At 41.7% G+C, this 16,849-nt stretch overlaps 1 protein-coding gene across 1 annotated transcript in view; it reads left to right on the forward strand.

Annotated features, from left to right (window-relative positions):
* The first annotated feature begins 1,621 nt into the window (after positions 1 to 1,621).
* HIVEP3 (HIVEP zinc finger 3) overlaps positions 1,622 to 16,849 on the forward strand; it is a 449,179-nt gene continuing 433,951 nt past the window's right edge. Inside the window, exon 1 of the mRNA XM_045299139.1 lies at positions 1,622 to 2,038. The gene's annotated coding sequence lies outside the window, so the exon portion shown is untranslated. The remainder of the gene's footprint in view (positions 2,039 to 16,849) is intronic.

Here is a 16,849-nt window from a genome sequence, read left to right on the forward strand (position 1 = left end):
ACAGCCTTGCTAGACTCCCTTCACAGCCCTCACAGCCCGCCTGCCCTCCTCAGGCAGGGTTCTGATGAGAAGCCGGGAGAAGGCATGGGGGGTGGACAGGAGAGAGAAGTGACAGCTTCCCCGTGGGAGGTCTACACCTTGCCACAGAGCCTTCTGGGCTCAGGTCTGTGGTGGCAGCAGGGGAGCCAGCTCCAAAGCTGTGTGGTTGGTGACATTTCCGGTTGCCAGTGCCCAGCCAATCAGTGACAGGCCCAGTCAGCTATGGCGATGACACATGAAATATGATAATTTTCTGCTAAAGAGTCCTGGAAGGGGGAAGGGAAAGGAGAATGGTGTGTGTGTGTGTGTGTGTGTGTGCAATGATATGGGAAGGTGACAGTGCATCCCTTGTCTTTAGTGGTTTGCAGAACTAGGCTGGAGGGGCAGATGGAATGACAGTAGAGCTAGCGGTACTTCCCCCTGGGAGTGGCTGTGGGCATCCCAGCGTGGCTCCTCAGGTAAGCTGCTGCTGCTGGTGCCTGCTGGAAACCAGAAAACAAGTAGGGCGCTCCATTCGAAAGCTCTCTGCTCCTGGGGAGAGAAAGAAACCATAGAAGGCATTTTCTTTCCTTTCAAATCTAAGTAAAGTTAGGAGTTTTTGTTTCTTCTCAGTGCTACCTCTTTGAAAGTCAAAACAGTCCTGAGATAAACACCACGTAGGTGGCTAAAGCAGTTGGACTTTGGGGCATATTAATTTGTGTGCGTGTGTGTGTGTCTGGACTGAGGGTTGTTTCCCCTTCATTATAATTCTTCTACCTCCGTGATCAAATTAGCCCTTTAAAAAAAGTTACCAAGCCAAAACCAAAACCAAAACAAAACCTCTTTAAAAATATCTTGAAGGAGAGGTGTGTATCTAAAAAAACTAAAGTTCAGGTAGTGCAATATGGTCAGAGAGAAACAGCATCTGATTGGAGAAGAACAGCCTCTGGTCCTAGATTACACGATAATTTCAATGATGTGATAGAACATTAGAACATTAGGTTTGAGACATAGTTGCTGAGTCAGGAGATCATGACAGTGCAAGAGAGGGGCTTTGGTTAACCCTGGGGTGGCAGAGGTCTCCACTTCCTTCTGTCACTTCTGTGGGCTTCCTTCGTTAGCAGTTAGTGACTGGGGAGGGGTGACATCCTGTGCGGACAAGAGCCCCTGCATCCTATGACCCCAGGAAAATGTGGCTTTAGAAGTGAAGGATCCTGGTGTTTACATAACATGCTGATTAGTACTGAGTCGCTCATCAACAGGGCAATAAATATGTATGCCAGGTTTTACACCTTGTATCCTCCAGCATTCCCCACCCTCCTTCCCCGTCTTTCTCTCTCTATATGCACATATAAACAATTTAAGGCATCAATAAATGAAATCATTATCACTGCACACAAGCCTTCAGCAGGGACTGTTATCCTGGGCAGGGAGTGACAGCTCTTCAGAAGTGATAATTGGTGTACTGTATCTTTAAAAGGTTAAAACCCCTTTAAAAAAAAAAGGCCTGGACTCATAGTGGGAAAGACAAGAGAGGCATGGGTTGGCTCTGGATTCTGAAAACAGCTGCTGATTAGATTCTGTGTCTGCAGGCTGAATTTATTCCGTGTTTTTCAGCAGCAGGAATTCAAGAGGGATGCTTCTGTTTGGGTTTCTGATCGTGATTTATATTTATTCAGAGGACTAACAGAGGGTGGATCTGTTCCCGGCGCGAACGAGCATGCTCACAACCCGCCGACTCTCCTATTATCCAACTGCCTAGTTTTGGTGCTTCAATGTACATGTATATTCAGTGTGCATATGTGTGTATACAAACACGCATGCCTACCTGGATGGACATCTGCACGCACAGGTCATTTTTTAAGGACAATTATTTCAATAAGGTCTTTACCCCTTACTTGAAACAGGTGTTCATGAAAAAAAATGCACAAAATCCTGCCGGGCCGGAATAATTCATGAAGAAAGGGCTGGATCCGTGGGTCAGAGACCACAGGACCCCTTTGCCATCCCAAGGCAGAAGGTAGGGACTCTGAATTTTTATTTGGCGGATGGATTCCTTTCGCTTTATTTCATTTACTGTTGCTGTTGTTGTTTTTGCCTGCTGCCGCCACGGGGGAGAGGGAACTGTGAGCGAGCTGCGATTCCATTTTGTTGGTGCCTGTCGGAGGCCAGGTGTCGGGTTGCAGAGGCTCGGACCGGTGTGGTGGGCCTGCCTGGGCAGCCCTGTGGTTTCTGGTCCCCTCGGTGGGCTGAGCTCCGCGCTCGGCCTGGGGATGGGGGAGCGGCGGGAGCCTCAAGTAACCTCGGCGCGTCAATCACCGGAGGCAGCGGCGGCGGCGGCGGCGGGGCTGTAACCCTGTGCGCGCCGCTTGCTTGCTCGCTCGCTGGCTCCCTCCCTCTCGCTTGGCATCAGGGGCGCACTGTCACCCGGGCTCCCTAATGAGCCTCAGCTGTTGGACAAACGGATTGCCTCCTCGCAACACCTGCATTTTCTTCAGCTTCCCTGGCGACTGCTTGGGAATTGTTCCGGCGGACTGGACTGGTGTGTCTGTTGCCTGGTTGGTCGAGAATGACATTCGTGTGATGCTGGGTGCCAAGAGAGGAGGGAGATCTTCCCCACTCCACCCCTTTAATCTTAACCCCCTACAAATGTTCTTAAGGCAAAATCGTCCCCTCATTCCCTGCCCTCCGCCCCCCAATCCAACTCCCATTTTATTGGGGAATTCTTCCCACCACCAAGTTATGCCCCAATGGTTTACCATAAACAATTTAAAAAAATTAAAAGCGCTGTTGGTTGGTGTTGAAGGGCCTCGGAAGAAATTGAGCGTTCCTGGGTGTACAGACACCTGAGCACAGGCAGACTTGGGCAGGAGGGCTGATGGAGAGGAGCCCTGAGCACGAGGTTCCTTTCCTTAAATGCTGCTGGTTTGGTGGAGAATGTAGACGCACTCCTTCTGTGGCTGGGCCCTGGCTTGAACTTCTGAATAGTGGTTGCAGGCAGAAGGGTCTGTTGGCAGCTGGCGACACCTTGGTCCTCTTCCTGTGGTGCACTATGGATTTTCTGAAAGTCCTTGGCATTTGTAGCTGAAACCGCAGGGTGAGCCGCTAGCCTCATCCTCTGCTTCAGTTTTGCTAAAATTGGCTTGTGTTCTGGGTGTTGGTGGGATCGGGCAGGGATAGGGAGTGAGCCGTGCACAGCACCAATCACGGATAGTCAGCAAACCTTGTTCGTGTGATTATGTAACCCCAACTAATCATCAGACTCTAAGCCCAAGCAACAAACCTGCCACCCCCACGCCCCAGGTCTCTGTGTTCCCTAGACTGAAGGAGTTGGGTCCTACAGTTGTGTGAGATGTCTTTATGTGATTATGTGTGTGTGCTGGGGGAAGGGAGAGTATGGGACAGAAGAGTAACTTGACCTTGAAGAACAGTGACAAAGACCATGGTGTGCAATTGGCTTTGGGCTGGTGTTTATCTGACCACCTTCCCACAAACCTTCAGCCAAGTGTCACCTATCTGAGCATTTCCTTAGTCACTTCCCCCCTCTTGGGTGCTGCACGGGGAGGTTGGAATCATATCCACAGAGCATCCCAGGTTCCTAACTCTGCCCAGCAAAAATCCCAAATCTAGCATGACCCCAGCTAGACTTTATGCAGGAGCCATGGTGGCATAGTTGGACTGCTAACCCTACCCATGGTCAGTAGTTTGAGCCCACCAGCTGCTCTGAGAGAGAAAGATGAGGGTTTCTACTACTATAAAGATTTACAGCCTTGGAAACCCTAGGAGCGTGTCTACTCTGCCTTATATGGTCACTATGAGTTGCAATCTACTTGATGGCCGTGGGTTTGGGCTTATTTGGCTTGGTTCTTCGTGCTAGGTGTGGGGAAGCACTTCTGTAACACCAAAGTTTCAGATTTGCTCTAGGTTGTGCTGTTGTGTGGAGCTGAAAAGCCAACTTCCAATGCTGGCTGAACCATTTGACATGCCCTCTTTAAAGCTGTGATAACTGGCAGGGGCTGGAGGCCCTTGATAGTCTTGCATGAAAATTTATAGGGATTTTTCAAGGTAGGAGAACAGCTGACCCACTGAGATATCTGTGGGGAGGAGTAGGAGGTGTGTGTAACACTTAGCTTTTTCTCCTTCCTCCCTACTCTGTTTAATTAAAGCACCCACAGGGCACAGACTTATTTACACAGGCTTTCCTTTCCTATCACACCCCTTGGTGCCTTAGCCCAGGGCTGCTGGGTGAACTTGTTAATTTGGTAGGGAAGTCTCGCCTCTTAAAAGCTAAGGTTGTTGGGTTTTTTGGGGGGTGTTTTTGCCCTTAATATCCCAGTGGTCTTGCTCTAAGGGCCTAGCACTAACGTGCTTTTTGGCCTTGGAACAATATGTGCTCAACTGGCACTCTTGCTGAGTGTTTCTGCCTATTGTATTTGTGTGCCAGTGGAGAAGTATGCCCTCCTCTGACTCCTGCCAAGTAAGCCATCGAGGCAGTTAGCGTGAAAGGTACAGGCAGAAAGAAGAAGTATTTAGTGCTAAGTCCTGGCAGACTCTAGAATCCAACTAGCTGGGTGATAACACTAAGAAAGGTAAGTGACCACTGGATAGCTTTTCACAGGTCTTTCTCTCTCTGCTCTGTGAGTTTCCTGCTGTCTTCTGGGTCCTTTCCTACCCTCTATGCTGCCCACTGAGTCTGCCTTGACATGCTATTCTTTATTTCATTTCCTGAAGAGACAAAGCATGCTTACAAATCTAGTGACACCCTGGGCATGCAGGATGGGAAACCCAGGCTATATGAATAGGTGACCCCACTGACAATCTGAGCTAGACTTGGTCAGAGCCCTTGGCCTATCTGTTCTTCATCTGTAGATTCGGAACACTCATCATAGCCCTAGCAAGCTCACTGAACTAAGTTGAGAAGAATATGAGACAGAGTGAAAAGTAGCACGTGGTCTATAATTGATGGGCATTAGATTCAGCCCTGGTGGTGTAGTGGGTTATGTGTGGGGCTGCTTACCCTAAGGTCAGCGGTTAAGAAACACCAGCCACTCCCTGTGGAAAACATGAGACTTTCTACTCCCATAAAGAGAGAAACCCACAGGGGTGTGCTGTTTGGTTTTGGAACCCTGGTAGCATAATGAACTACACGTTAGGTTGCTAACTACAAAGTTAGCAGTTCGAAACCATCAACTGTGGGAGTATGATAAGACTGTCTACTCTTCTTCACTGACTTCTATCCCTACGAGCGACAATACTGGAGGCATAGTGTGGGAATTGTGCCCGATCTGACCATACCACACTGGGGTGAAACACTAAGGGTGTGCAAGAGAGCAGCAAGGAGAGCAAAGCAACAAAATTCAAAAAATAGAATTTGGGGCCAGGGCATGGCACCCCATCAGACTCAACCAAAAAACACCCTTAAAGGTCAACAAACATACCTGGAATGTTTATAGACTTTCTTTTCTTTTTTTTTGTCATTGGTTTTTGTTGTTGTTGTTTGTTTGTTTTGTTTTCTTTTGTTGTTTTGTATTGCTCTGCCTTGTTTTTGTGCTTATTATTGTCTCTGCATGTCTATCTAGATAAGATAGGCGGGATAAACAATCTGGAGGAGAAAACAACCAGACCAACGGTTCCATGGGTACATGGGAGAGGGTGGCGGGGTAAGGAAGTGGGTGTTAAACCCAGGGACAAGGGAATAACAAGTGATCTAAAATTGGTGGCGAGGAGGGTGTAGAATGCCTGGTAGGGTTTGTTTGATCAAGGGCAATGTAACCGAGAGGAATTACTGAAATCCGAATGAAGGCTGAACATGATAGTGGGACAAGAGGAAAGTCAAAGGAAATAGAGGAAAGAACTAAGAGGCAAAGGGCATTTACAGAGGTCTAAATACAGACATGTACATATGTAAATATATTTTTATATAACGATCAGGAAATAGATCTATGTGCTTATATTTATAGGTTTGGTATTAAGGTAGCAGATGGACATTGGGCCTCCACTCAAGTATTCCCTCAATGCAAGAACACTTTGTTCTATTAACCTGGCATTCCATGATGCTCACCTTCCAAACATAATCACTGAAGACAAAATGGGTACATAGCAAATGTGGTGAAGAAGGCTGGTGGTGCTCAGCTATCAAAAGATATAACATCTGGGGCCTTAAAGGCTTGAAGATAAACAAGTGGCCATCTAGCTAAGAAGCATCAAAGTCCACATGGAAGAAGCACACCAGCCTGTGTGATCATAAGGTGTCCATGGGATCAGGTGTCAGGCATCAAAAACCCAGAGCAAAAAATCATATCAATGTGAATGAGGGGGAGTGCAGAGTGGAGACCCAAAGCCCATTTGTAGACAATTGGACATCCCCTTACAGAAGGGTCCCAAGGAAGAGACAAGCCAGTCAGGGTGCAGCATAGCACCGATGAAACATTCAACTTTCCTCTAGTTCTTTAATGCTTCCCTGCCCCACCCACTATCATGATTCCAAATCTACCTTACAAATCTGGCTAGACCACAGCATGTACACAGGTACAGATAAGAGCTGGAAACACAGGGAATCCAGGACAGATAAACCCCTCAGTACCAAAAATGAGAGTCGCTATACCAGGACGGTAAGGGGAAGGTGGGGGGGAGAAAGGAGGAACAGATTACAATGATCTACATATAACCCCCTCCCTAGAGGATGAACAACAGGAAAGTGGGTGAAGGGAGACATCGGTCAGTGTAACACATGAAAAAATAATAACAATTTATAAATTATCAAGGGTTTGTGGTGGAAGGAGGGTGGAGCAGGAGGGGGGGCGAAATGAGGAGCTGATATCAAGGGCTTAAGTAGAAAGAAAGTGTTTTGAAAATGATGAGGGCAATAAATGTACAAATGTGCTTGACACAATGGATGTATGTATGGATTGTGATAAAAGTGGTATGAGCTCCCAATAAAATGATTTAAAAAAAAGACTGTCCGAAAGAGTTGCAATCTCTGAAACCCACAGGAATAGTTCTACCCTGTACTTCAGGGTCACTATGAGTCATAACCGATGCTATGGCACTGAGGGCTTTTTTTTTAAGAATAATATCACAATAACATTTATATAATTTCACTTATCCAGTCAGTCTGAAGAGGTAAAGCCAAAAGAGATATACCCTAAGACCTTGAAATATGATCAGGTCACATCTTTTGGGTATCAGAGAAAATTTTAGACTGCTTTTCAGAACTCTTTACTGATACCTAAAGTTCCAAAAATCTGAGTTGTTTGTCAAATCCTCCTAGCCAGTTATAAGAGATTGACAATGTATTGTATAAGGGTTATTAATGTTCTTATACCAAGCATCAGTAAGAAGGAAGCACAATATAAGAACCAGAAAAATCTAAAAAAAAAAAAAAAATGAAGTCAGAGCATTAAAAGCATAGAATTCTAGAACTACTTAATGTAAGTAGTTAGTGTAAGTTGTAATCACATGACTGTAAGCTATGGGTTGTGTAAGTCAGTTCCAACCCATAGCGACTCTGGACACAGAATGAAACACCGCACGGCCTTGTGCCATCCTCATAGTGTAAGTCATGGGATTCTATCTAAGCCAATGGAACTTCCAGGCTCTGTTGCATCAATGATGCTCACAGGGGCCCAAGCACAACCACTCTACAAGAATGACGATACACGTGACGAATGTTGAAAGGATAATGTCTTGTTGCCTGTATATTTACCACAATATAGAAGGAGCGGCTTCAGTGACATTTTTATGTGAGTAATTTTAAAAGGTGTGAGAATTTTAAGCATACCCCCAAATGATTATTATCCCCACCCCCCAAATGATTATTGTAGCATGACATTTACAGGAAAACCTGCAGCCACCCAGAATAATGCTGTTGTTGTAAGGTGCCATCAAGTCAGTTCCCACCCATAGCGACTCTGTGGACAACAGAATGAAACACCGCACGGCCTTGTGCTAGCCTCACCACTGTTCCTGTGCCCAAGCCCTTTGATGCAGCCACTGTGTCACCCTACCTCACTGAGGGTCTTCCTCTCTTTCCCTGCCCCTCCACTTACCAAACACGATGTCCTTCTCTAGGGACTGGTCTCTCCTGCCAACATGTCCAGAGTATCTTCCAATACAGATCAATGCATTATTGATTATCCAGATTAATTTAATGTACCAAATATAATATAATCAACAATTATATAATATTATCTGTGTATTATCGATTATTGAGATCAGTTATCCAGAATAATGATGCCACCAAAATTTCTGAACAGCAAGTTTACTGATCAAAATTATATTCCAATTATTAAAGCCCTCCTATTAAAATTAACTGAGAACATTATGAGCTTCTGCCAAGATATTACAGGGAACTATTGTGCTGATATTAGTAGTGCCTGTGTTCTAACATTTAATGCATCAGAAAATATTAAGAAGGAAAGATGCCAACTTCAACCTGTCTTGTTGCAACAGAAAGACCCACCTCGAGTCTCCCAGCTTGGTAAATGGTGGTGTTCAAAGAGGCCTGATGCTAGAAAGGATGGAGCAGGAGAGGGCGGCCCTAATAGCATCTGGATCTTGTGTCAGTGCAGAAACTGAGGACTTACCGTCAGCACTGTGTTCTTAAGTCAGAAAAAAACGCGTTCAAGGTGACACGGAAACACCTCATGCTAAGCAATGGTATTTACTCACTTAGACCTTGGGCTGAACACTGGAAGCATGTTGGAGTTACACAGCCATGCTAAGTTTGGCCTGACCTTCTGCTGTTGTGCTCAGTTATAATCGACTCCACACAAAGGCAACAGGAAAAACAAGAGTAGAGGAAAATGCATGCCGAGAAAGTTTAAAGGGCATTTTAGAATTCAATGCCTATGTGGAAAATGTGAAGCTCTGTTGAAAAATAAAGGAGCCCTGGTGGCAGCGTAGTGGTTTCATGTTGGGCTGCAATCTGCAAAGTCAGCAGTTCAAAACCACCAGTTCTCCCACCATGGGAGAAAGATGGGGCTTTCTACTCCTATAGAGAACTACAGTCAGTCCCGGGAACTCACAGGGGCAGTTTTACTTTGCCCTACAGGGTCCCTGTGAGTCCACATCAGCTCAATGACAGTGACAGATGAAAAGTAATAGGTCAGGTCTTGCTCAGTTTTTTTTTGAGAAATCCTTGAACTTGATGAAAGAAACTGTCCACAGTTATAGATCATGGAGTATAATCAGAAATGCTCCTATGGGTCTAAGTAAAGGGTTACTAATGTAATTAGATGGAGACAATGGTTGAAGTGAGACATGATTGAATAACACACTCCAGAGGTAGCCCCTCTAAGAGGGTCACCTATAGAAACATGGGGTGGGGAGCCAGGAGCCAGGGCTGTGGAAGCAACATGATGGAAGCCATGAGAGGTTGCTGTGACTCCTGCCATCTTGCTAAGCAGAGGGCAATTCATTACAGAATCCTAGGTACAGTTGGGATTCTTGCAGAAAAAGAGGAACAGTGGGGCTTCCCATATCACTGTGCATTCCCCCAGATTCAGGGAATGGAGCCAGGGAGAAACCAGACAATTAGTATCATAGAGAAGTTGCTTATGCCCTTTGGAATCTCAGGAATCTTGGGGAACTCTGTGAGCAACCATGGACACTTGAATTGGGGCTCAGGGTCACGTTTCACAAAATGAGTACTCGTTCGCTTGATTGATAAATAATAGAAGAGATGATGGGGGTCTGGGGAGAAAAGCAGCATTTCTTTTGTTTGTCTGTCTAATTATTCATTTATCTAGTTACCTATCTATTAACTTATTCTCCATAACCATCCTGGTCAAAAGCAGCTTTTTAAACACATATTCTCTGTTGAGTTCATCACCAAAGTGAGTCTGTTCAGTCATTCCTTGAACTTTCAGACTTAGCATTAGATACTCAAGATATCTTAAGATCAGAGAAGCCCTGATAAAACTGAGCTGATTTAATTTCAATAGAAGGAGATGTTTGAAAACTTCATCAATCAAGATTCAGTATATCAGACCGTTGGTATTCTCAGTGGATACCTCCAAGCCTTTGGCAAATCTCCAGATTTGCAGATACAGACTTGTTTGCATAAGCTACTTGGTTTCCCTTCGACCTAAGTTTCAGTCCAGAGAGGAGAGGTCCCTGTGCTCAGTCACAGGCTACCCATCATTGGTCCTTTCAGCTGGCACTCAAGGAAGTAAAGTTTCTTTCATTTCAGGAGCATACATTTCTATTGCCTGGTGGCATGTTGGGATGGTGATATTGTCTGGGTGACAAGGCTCCTCTAGCTAAATGACTTGATCTTGCACTTTAGCTTTGCAACATACAGTTCACATTTGTACTTCAAAATTCCACACTCACATTTTCCATTAACTGTGAACAACCCCTAATAGTCATGCCACATGGCAAGTTGTCCTTCTTTTGAAGTACAAATGTGAAGATTTTCACATGTGTGCAACCCTCTCCTCCCTTGACACTCAATGCAAACTTAATATATTTTTAGAAATTTTCCCTGAATGTCAGCAAATCTCGATGAGGGGGATTGAGACATCACATAGCTGAAGAGAATAGCAGAAAACTGAACATGGTGACAGTAGCACCGCCAGTGAAATCTAGGCAAGGGAAGTAGAATGTAGTAATTTGCTCCATGTCCTCATTTTAAAGATTTCAAAGTTTGAGAATATTCCAGGAGATGAGAGAGAGAGACTATGATGCTGAATATATTAACTAAAGGAGCTTGAGCAGAAGGCAATGTGGAGCCTGTACCATATTGGACTGATGCTGGCATGTATGTTTCAAGTGCAAATTTGGAGAGAAACTCTTAAGGTTTTTAAAGTGGGTTTAAGAGCTCCACCACTTACAATTGAGGAGATCATCTTTGCCAAGCAACTAGAAAATATAGGAACCATAACAAGTTGATATGAGAGTTTCTTATGAGCTTTTATGACCTTTAAAAATCATTTAAAGGACATCGTCACTACATACAAAGGCACACTTATACGTGTGTGTAAAAGTATAAAGAATAACAATAAAACCAATACCGATGTATTCACCTGCCAATTTAAGAAATGTCTAGTGTGTTTAAACTATGACTTTGAAGCCCCTAGTAGTCTTTTCTCCATACTAATCCATCTCCTGGTTATCAGAAATGGATAACCATATTTTCTGGAAAGTTCTACCTTTCCCCCATATTTATATTTCTACACAATACATATTGTTTAATTGTGCATGCTTGTGCAATACCATAGTAGGGGAATCACACTATTTGAATTCTTCTGGAGCTTTGGTGGCACAATAGTTAAGCACTCAGCTGCTAACCTAAAATTCTGCCATTCCAACCCACCAATCACTCCTCGGGAGAAAGATGTGGTGCTCTGCTTCCTTAAGGATTAAAATCCAAATCAAACTCACAGTCACGGAGTCCATTGGACTCATAGCAACGACTGTGCTAAAGGTTTTCAAGGCTGTAAATCTGAACATAAGCAAATTGCACAGTCCTTCTGCTGTGGAGTGGCTGTTGGGTTTGAAACGTGGGCCTTTCCTTTAGCAATCAAGTACTTAACTATTGCAGCACCAGGGTTCCTTTCTGTAAAAAATTAAAAAACCCAGACTTCTCATTGCCATTGATTGTGTTCCAACTCATAGAGACCCTGTGAATTAAGGGAGCAGAGAACCTCATCTTAAGCCTCATCTTTCTCTTACGGAGCAGCTGGTGGGTTTGAAACTTCTACCTTGCTACAAGCTGTCCAGTGCTTACTGGACAGCACCACTAGGGCTCCTTTCCATAAATAGTACAGCCTTGGACATCTTATGGGGGCAGTTCTACCTTGTCCTATAGGTTCACTATGAGTTGGAGTCGACTCAAAGGCAATGAGTTTGGTTGGGGATTAATTCTTCTGCTGGTAATTATAACATGCACACAAGGTTGAACTGGTTTGTAAGCAGCTGAAATATTTCTTTATCAATTATTAAGTTGCTGCTCTCTTGAGCCGCTTGAGTGTTGCTGTGATAGTTCTTCAGGTCCTTTGCTACCCTACTTCTTGAAAGGATTACAGCTGACACTTTAGGGGGTGCTGATACTCAATTCTAGCACTGTGATTGGGGTCTCTTCTGAGTGGTCCTTCCTACGCCAACTGGCTCTGACATGTTTTGTGCCTAGATTAATTTATGTTGCAGGTAACTGAATTTTTTTTCATTGTGCTGAACTGTAATATGCCTTAGTAATATTGCAGCTTATGTATCTATTTGATTGTTAATAAATACTGATTTTCACTGTTGTTCAGTTATAAACAATGCTGCTGTGAGCATACTTGATCAAATCTTCTGATGAGCCTATATATGAGTTTACATGGGCAATACTTGGAGAATTACTGGACCACAGGTTATGAACATCTTTAACATTACTCGAATAATGCCAATGTTTAAGCAATTTCTATACCCAGCTGTGGTGTATAGTTGTTATCATTGCTGCAGAACCTGTTGAAAATTGTTAGCTATTTGACTAATCTTGTGAGCGTGTAGCTGTATCTCATTTGGTTTTAATTTGTATAAATTTGATACAAAAGAGGTTCAGCGTCTTTTCATATGCTTGCTGGCTTTTTGGATTTTCTTTTTGTCAAGGTGCTTCTTCAGATATTTTGCTCATTTATTTTAAAAATATGTAGTTTGTATTTAAAGTTTTGATGTCTAGAATTTCTTTATGCTGCAGACTAATCATCTTTAAATGTTGCAAATGCCCTCCCCAAATTTATAGCATTATCTCACTCTTTTTGTGCCTTTGACATAAACAGAAGTTCTTAATTTTAAAGTGATAAAATTTATCAGTCTTTCCTTTTTCATGAAATGTCTTGTGCCATTTCAAAGACATCCTTCCTTAAGACAAAGTTATAAAATTGTCTCTTGCACGGTTTTCTGAAAGTGTTAGAGTTTGCCTTTCTTGTTCACTGTCTCCCTTGAGAACGATATTCCTTATATGTTTGATATCCTTTAGCAGAGTAAGGAAGTGCCTGTAAAAAGTGCCTTAACATAATATTTTAAATTATAAATGGAATTTTTATAAATGACATTTTCTGCATTTATTGGGAAGGCATTCTTTTTTTTTTCTTCCTTTAATTTGTTGATGTCTAGTAAACTGATTCTCCAGTGTTGAATTAATCTTGCTTTCCTAGAATATCTCTAACTTGACATGGTACTTCTTTTAATACATTTCTAGATTCATTTTCATAGTATTTTATTTAGAGTTTTCTGGACTGTAACTTCTATATTTCATACAGTCCTTGTCAGGCTTTTGTATCAAGGTTATGCTGGACTTGTAAAGTGGACTGTAGAATATTTCCTCTGTATCATTTCTGAAGAAGAATTATGTAAGGCTGAAATTATTTCCTTCCTGAAGGTCTGTAACCTCTGATTCCATTTCTTCAATAGTTCAGATATTCAGGTCTTAACTTTTGCCTTGGGTCAATCTAGCTAAGTTATAGCATGTCCATTTTATTTATTTTATTGTCCATCTGTTTTAATCTCCATGGCATTTGTGGTTATGTCTCCGGTTCATTGTCATGCTATTTTGCTATATATATTTTTTCCTGTTGAGTAGTCTTTTCAGGATTTAATCAATGTCACTAGTTCTTTAAAGAACCAATTGTTAACTATGTGGTTCTTTATATTGTTTATTTGTTTTCTAACTTAATTCCTGTGCTAATTATTATTATTTTCTCCATTCTAATTTACTTAGGTTTAGTATACTGCTCTTTTCTTAAATTTCTTAAATGGGATGACTGGCCTATTGATTTCTAAGCCCTTTCCCCCTTAATATGAGTGTTTTATGTTGTACATATTCCTGTAAGTACCACATTATCTGCATCATACATTTTTTGATATATTCTATTTTTATAACATTTGGTTCTAAATATTTTGTTTTTCCATTATGGTTTATCCTTTTACTCATGATTTATTTATAACTACATTGCTTCATCCTCAAATCTCTGAGTTTTGTTACTTTTTTATTAGCTTTAACTTAACCGCATTATGCTTGGCAAATAGTTAAATCAGTTAAATTTGTTGGGATTTATTATAAGGTGTAGGGTTTGATCAATTTTTGTAATAGACTATGGGTTGTATCATTGCTAGATGTAGTGCTTTGTATAAATCCATGAAATCATGCAACTATGTTGCCCAAATCTCTTATATCTTTACTCTGTTTGATCAATCATTTACTGATGAAAATGAACTGAAATCTCCTACTTTGATTATGGATTTTCATATTTCTAATTGTGGGTCGGTCTGTTGTTATTTTTTGTTGCTGCTGCTGTTGTTGTTGTTATACATACTTTGACCCTCCATCATTAGGTACATTTGTGTTTAAAATAATTTTTCCTTCTGTTGAATTGAATATTTTATAATGAAATTCTCTTATTCTTAAAGGGTATCCTGACATATTAATTGGTGCTTGTGAAGTCTAGGAACTCGACTAGTTGTGGTTTTTTAATTTATTATTTTCTGACTGAATATCTTTTAACATAGGTCTACTGGTAAAAAATACCTGTTTTTATAGGTTTGAAAAATGTTGTTATTGTTGTTAGGGGCCTTTGAGTTGGTTTTGACTCATGGTGAACCTGTGTGCAACAGAATGAAACACCACCGGGTCTTGTGCCATCCTCAATCCATCTTATCCAGTGCCTTCTTCTTTTTCTCTTCCCCTCCATTTTACTAAGCATGATGTCCTCCTCCCAGTACTGGTCTCTCCTGATAACATGTCCAAAGTAAGTGAGATGAAGCCTCTCCATTTTTGCTTCTAAGAAGTGCTCTGGCTGTATTTCTTACAAGACAGATGTTTGTTCTTTTGGCAGTACTTTCAATATTCTTCGCCAACACCATAGTTCAAATGCATCAATTTTTATTGGTCTTCTTTATTAAAAGTCCCACTTTTACATGCATATGAGGCAATTGAAAATACTATGGCTTGGGTCAGGCCCACTTTAGTCCTCAAAGTAATATGCTTGCTTTCCAACATGTTTAAAGAGGTCTTTAAATGCAATGCATATAATGCAAATAATACAATGCATCATTTGATCTCTTGACTAATGCTTCCATGAGCATTGATTGTGGATCATAGCCAGATGAAATCCTTGACAACTTCAACCTTTGCTCCATTTGTCATGATGTTATCTATTGGTCCAGTTCTGAGGATTTTGGTTTTCTTTACATTGAATTGTAATCTATACTGGAGATTGCGGTCTTTGGTTTTCATCAGCAAGTGCTTCAAGTCCTCTTCACTTTCAGTAAGCAAGGTTGTGTCATCTGCATATAGCAGATTGTTAATAAGCCTTCTTCCAGTCATGAGGCCTCATTCTTTTTCATATAATCCAGCTTTTCTGATTATTTCTCAGCAGACAGATGGAATATGTATGATGTTAGGACACAACCTGATGGACACCTTTCCAATTTTAAATTGTGCAGTATTCCCTTGATTGTCTCTTGAGCTATATACAATGTTTGAAAATAGAATAATTTATTTATGTTCTTGAGGGATATTTTTGATGGCTAAAAATCGAGGTTGCCAATTATTTTCTCTCCAACACAATGAAGGTGTTATTTATGTCTTTTGTCTTCCAGTGGTGCCTGTGACGTCTTCTGTGAGTCTTGTCTTAACTTTTCTTTCTGTTTGTGAAAAATTCTCTTTGTCATTGGTGTTCTATATTCTCACGAAGATGCAACTAAGTGTATATTTGCCCTATTTGGTATTCATTTGATTTTCTGGAGTTATGTGATAGTGTTTTTCATCAATTGTGGGAAATTCTTATATTGTGAGATCACACAGATGAGGCACAAAGTCACTTTATTTGACAAATATTTCCTTAACTTCAAAATTGGCTTCAGGGCATGGGTTTGTTCCAAATTTTATTTCTTTTGTACCTTCTGAATATTTTTCCTAACTTATCAATTCATTGCTGTTGTTGTTGTTGTTAGGTGCCATTGAATTGGCTCCAGCCCACAGCAACCCTATACACAACAGAACGAAGCCCTGCACCAGCCTCACAGTTGTTCCCATGCCTGAACCCATTGATGCAGCCACTGTGTCCATCCATCATGCTGAGGGCCTTGCTCTTCTTCATTGTCCCTCCACTTTACCAAACATGAGATCAAACAACAAATTTGAAAATGGACATAAAGACAATTTCATGTGGTTCATATTTTACTACAACAACAAAACGCTGCACCCAGGAGAAATGTCCTGCCAGGGCTGAAAAGCTATTGTGCAAAGTGGAAAAACAGCCCAAATTTCATCAACTTTTCCAAATTACCAGAAAGAACAAACTCCCTAGTAGCTGATGTACTTCTACATTTAAAGGCTAGACAACATGTTGTGTACTCAATATTCATTTGTTTCTATCATCATTCAAACTCACTGCCATTCAGTGGATGTTAACACATAGCAATCTTATAAGAAAAGGATAAAGTTGCCCTTGTTAGTTTCCGAGACTGTGACTATTTTTGGGAGTTGAAAATCCTTCTTTCTTCCTCAGAGATGCTGGTGGTTTTGAACTTTGGATTTTGTGGATAGCAGCCCAACTCATAACCACTAGACCACAGAGCTGCTTTGGGAAGGCTCTAATATGGGAAGACTCTAATTGGCAGTTTAAAACATCCATACTCTACCCACTACCATCAGTTAGTCTTCTATCTTAGCCTGGAAAAATCTATATAAGTTGAATTGCTGAGAACATATCGTCATATCTACTGGATTGTCATAGAATAAGCTAATAACTGTAATAAATACGTATGTATATATACATTTAGCTAATGGACTTGGCATGTTTTTTATGGTTAACAAGAGTCAAGATTTACTGTGATATAAAGA

Source organism: Echinops telfairi, unplaced genomic scaffold, assembly GCF_000313985.2.
Source record: "Echinops telfairi isolate 266 unplaced genomic scaffold, ASM31398v2 ScPeMD7_7457;HRSCAF=8495, whole genome shotgun sequence".
NCBI classification, from domain to species: Eukaryota; Metazoa; Chordata; class Mammalia; order Afrosoricida; family Tenrecidae; genus Echinops; species Echinops telfairi.